At 44.7% G+C, this 4920-nt stretch overlaps 1 pseudogene; it reads right to left on the bottom strand.

The window, feature by feature from the left end:
* Positions 1–1159: 1159 nt before the first annotated feature.
* LOC124987644 (protocadherin beta-5-like) lies at positions 1160–4125 on the bottom strand (annotated as a pseudogene).
* Positions 4126–4920: the final 795 nt, after the last annotated feature.

The following is a 4920-nucleotide window of genomic DNA, read 5'->3' as shown; positions in this document are numbered from 1 at the left end:
TAAAAACATCAAATTTGATTATTTAAAAGTAGAAGTACCAACTGAGGTAGGTTGAAAACTGCAGAAAAACAGATACAAATGGAAGAATAAGAATGGTACTCATTTCATTCATAAAGAAAAACAAACTTAATGGTCATTAATGGAACAGTAAATGAAAGTTTCAGTTGGACCAGAGGAGTACTCAAAAATAGTGACATAGCTTTAGTGAAGAATGGATAGGTAAAGTTGATGTATTTTGTTTTGTTGTTGTGTTGTGGTTTGGGGATTCCAGTGGTGCTCTATCACTGAACTATATCCCCAACCCTTTTTATATTTTACATTGAGACAGGATCTCACTAAGTTGCCCAATCTGGTCTCAAAATGCAATCCTCTTCCTTCAACCTCTCTTCCTACCTCAGTATCCCAAGTAACTTGGATTATACACATGAAAACATCATGTCTGACTCCTTTGATGTTATGTAAGTGTGGTAGCTACTCTGCAATCATTTTAGAAGATTGTCTAAAAATGTATGAATTTACTAGAGCTGCTATAGCAAATACCACAAAATGGGAGGATAAAAAAGGGAATTTATTTCCCCACAATTTTGGAGGCTAGAAGTCTAAGGTGTTGACAGGGGTGGTTTCATTCTGAGGCTCCTCTCTTCTTGACTAGTAGATGACTGGCCATTTTCTGGTATTTTCACAGAATTATCTCTCTCTGCCTGTGTACCCCCCAACTCCTTTATGTGCTAATCTTATAAAAACATCAATAATATTGAACTAGAGCTAATCCAAATGATTCCATTTTAATGTAATAACCACTTTAAATGGCCTACCTTTAAATACAGTCCAGTTCTAGGGGTTAGGGCATCAACATTTGAATCTGGAGGGGGGTACAATTTAGCCCATAACACTTACAAATATTTTCCTTGGTGATATATACATTTGAGATATATTTTTAAGAGGTTTTAAAGTGCTTTCAAAAGAGGCAAAATGAAAAAAAAAAGACAATATCAGGTTTGGGCAAGAATGGGAAGGAATCTGTATATTGTGACACTGCTGACAGTATTTTAAACTGGTACAGCCACTTTAAAAAATTATTTTGAAATTTCACCTTTCAATTTTTTTGAACCACCAATTGAACCCATGGGTGCCTAACCACTGAGTCACATCCTCAGTCTTTTTTTTTTTTTTTTTTTTTTTACTATTTTATTTAGAGCGAGGGTCCCACTAGTTGTTTTGGGGCCTCAGTAAGTTACTGAGGCTAGCTTTGAACTCACCATCCTCCACCTTAGCTTCCTGAGCAGCTGAGATTACAGGCATGCAACATACTGCTGAGCTAACATTTCATTTTTATAAAGATGGTTCATCACAACAAATACCAAAAGGAAGAACAAATTTCAGGAAAATCAGCAACAGGCATAGGTTTGGAATGACAAGGTATAAATGAGTGCAATAAAGATATTCTTCAAATTAGGATAAAGTTAAATGGACAAATACATTACAACAGGAAAATGAAAACTATATTCAAAAATTAAATTACTGTCCAGGAGACAATCAAATTCTGTATCTAGGTAAGTTAGGATAAAATGACAAAAATATTCCATAATCAGATTTCTAAGGGAATTGAAGGACATTCCCTAAGGTGGCATTTCCTACTGTTGCTTCACAAGCCCTCTGGGGCGGGAATTTGGGAATATCGGTTTAAGGAATTTGAATTCATTTGTTCCTGCGGCTCCAGAAAGACACATCTCATACTGGTAGCTCTGGGACAGAGTCCCAGTGCCACTGATGTCCACCAGATGGCCAGGAAAGTGGCCCTCAGGCACAGAGCACACACCCAGAGGCGCCTCCTTGCTCCTCCTGCACAGCCTCACCACCACAAACACCAGCACCGAAAAGAGGAAGAGCGACGACACCGAGGCCAAGGCGATGACCAAGTAGACTGTCAGCGAGTCGGCCTGCGCGCGCTCGGGCGCCACTTCCGGCAGCGGCAGGTAGGGCTGCGAGAAGCCATCCACCAGCAGCACGTGCAGCGTGACGCTGGCAGACAGCGGCGGCTCGCCATTGTCCTTGACCAGCACCACCAGCCTGTGCCTGGCCGCGTCGCGCTCGCTCAGCAGCCTGGCGGTGCGCACCTCGCCATTGTGCGCCCACACGCCAAACAGCCCGGGCTCCGTGGCCTTGAGCAGCTGGAACGACAGCCAGGCGTTCTGGCCCGAGTCTCCGTCCACCGCCACCACCTTGGTGACCAGGTAGCCCGGTTCTGCCGCCCTGGGCACCAGCTCGGTGCAGGGCGCAGAGGCGTTCTGCAGCGGGTAGAGCACGAAGGGCGAGTTGTCGTTGTCGTCCAGCACCACGACGCGAACCAGCGCCTGGCTGCTCAGCGCGGGCGAGCCTCGGTCTGTGGCGCCCACGCGGAACTCGAACGCCTGCAGGGCCTCGAAGTCCAGCGCCCTCAGCGCGAACAGCTGCCCGTTGTCCGCGTTGATGGAGACCAGCGAGGCGAGGGGCAGGTGCGGGTCCTGGGGCGGCAGCAGCGAGTAGGTCAGCTGGGCGTTGCTGCCTGAGTCTCTGTCTGTGGCGCTGACGCTGCCTATGTGCAGGGCGGGGCTGTTGTTCTCGCGCACCGACAGCGTGTAGGACGTCTGCGAGAAGGCAGGGGCGTTGTCGTTGACGTCGGAGACCAGGACGGTTATGCTGTGCTCGGTTTCCATCCTGGGTGTCCCCAAGTCGGTGACTGTGATGGTGATGTTGTACTGAGCTCTGCTCTCTCTGTCCAGGGGGCCCTCTGTCACCAAGGTGTAAAAGTTCTCAAATGTGGGCTTCAAGAGGAAGGGGAGATCATTTTGTATGGAGCAAAGCATCTTACCATTTTCCCCAGAGTCTGGATCAGAAACTCTGAAAATGGCAACTACAATCTCAGGGGAGTTTTCTGGGATAGAGCTGCTGATCTTTGACATGATTAGTTCAGGAGCATTGTCATTCACATCCACCACTTTTATGGCCACAGTGCATTTGCCCACAAGGCCTCCTCCATCAGTGGCTGCAATTTCTATGATATAATGTTGATTTACCTCATAATCCAATGCCCTTTGCAGACGAATTTCTCCTGTTTTTTCATCTATTACAAATGGTTGAGAAACTTTATCACCTTCAAAGAAAGAGTAGGCTACACGCCCATTTGTTCCTGCATCTAAATCTCGAGCAGAGACAATGAGAACTAAGGAGTTTATGGGACTGTTCTCACGAACATGTACTTCATACAGGGACTGTAAAAATTCGGGTGCGTTATCATTGATGTCTACCACTTCAATGTGTACTGTGACGGTCCCAGACCTGGGTGGCACCCCACCATCCAGTGCTGTGAGGGTTAAAATGAGCTCAGGGTGTTCCTCCCTGTCCAGAGCTTTGCCCAACACCAGCTCTGGGTATTTTCTGCCATCTCCGCGATTGTGAGTAACAACACGAAAATTGGAGTTGGGGCTGATTGTGTAGTTCTGTATACTGTTGCTACCTATGTCCAAGTCCTGAGCTGATTTCAAAGGAAACACTGTCCCCGCTTGGGCACTCTCTGGGATTTTAAGGATCATTTCCTTTTCTAGGAATTCTGGAGAATGGTCATTTACATCTATGAGTTGCACATCAACTTGAAATAACTGCACCGGGTGTTCTAGTAACAGTTGGAAATGCAATATACAGGGTTCTATCGCCCCACACAGCACCTCCCGGTCTAGTTTTTCCTGTGGAAGCAAATCGCCGGTCTTTACATCGAGCTGCAGGAGCTGTTTGCTACCTTTGTGATGTATTTGCGCTCCCCGAGAGGCTAGCTCCCCAACCCTGAGCCCCAGATCTTTTGCCAGGTTGGCCACAGAGTAGCCACTTTCTGTTTCTTCTGGCACAGAATACCTAATTGCCTCAGAGTCAGCCTCCCACAAAAACAATAGCATAGCAAGAAAAATAACTTGCCTTTTCTGCAGCGGTTTTCCTAGCCCAGCCTCCATTGTTCTAATCCGTCCGGAAGATGTAGTTTCTTCAACTTGGTATACAATCCACTCAGAAAATTTGGTTAAATAATCTTGAGTTTAATGTTTCTGTCTGAAATGCACTTAGAACGATGCCTTCTCTGAAGATCTGTCTCCTGGAGCTCACCTAAAATGCCTCCTCATTTGGGGGAGCTTTCAGAGTTCTGATTCCTAGCTCAATGGCGTCCAGGGCATCCTCAGAGCCCATTATTTACACTGTTATCCTGCAGCGCCACCAGGCGTCCTTGCTTACTATTACATATATTACTGGCCATTGCATTCCAAATTCTAAACCTGCTATGTTCAATACCTTTTAATCACAAAATCACGCTTAGTTGTATCTTCAAGTTATTAGAAGTTCTAAATAAACATTTTCTGAGTGAATTTTCAGTTTAAGAATACTTTAAGTAAAGCACTCCTCCAATCCCAGCTCCTAGAGAAGTTAAAGCAGGAGCATTGCATATTCAAAGCCATCCTTGGCAACTTAGGTAGACTCTGACTCAAAATAAATAAAACGGGCTGGGGATATCCCTCAGTGGTTAAGTGCCCCTGTGTTCAATATCTGCTATCAAAAACAAACAAACAAACAAACAAACGAACGAACGAACAAGCAAAACATAAAGAAAATGATGTTAATCTCCAAAAAGTACCCTTTGAGTACAAGAAGAAATATTCTTTATTGGCTAATAATTTGATTATATTTAAAAACACAAATGGTAATGGACACCTAAAAACTCTATAATTTCACAAAATTACTTTAATTTTAAGGCCTAATATAACTCCAGAAAAAGGCACAAATGCAAGTGTACCACTCCGTGAATTTAAAGGAGGTTCATTCACTCCTATAATAGAATGTAGATTAATAATAGAATCAGAAAGTCCTCTCCTGACATCGTCTGATTACTAAATTTCCCCC

Source organism: Sciurus carolinensis, chromosome 6 (genome assembly GCF_902686445.1).
Source record: "Sciurus carolinensis chromosome 6, mSciCar1.2, whole genome shotgun sequence".
Taxonomy (NCBI): domain Eukaryota; kingdom Metazoa; phylum Chordata; class Mammalia; order Rodentia; family Sciuridae; genus Sciurus; species Sciurus carolinensis.
The sequence above is the reverse complement of the archived record's forward strand: the minus strand, read 5'-3'. Positions and strand labels throughout refer to the sequence as shown.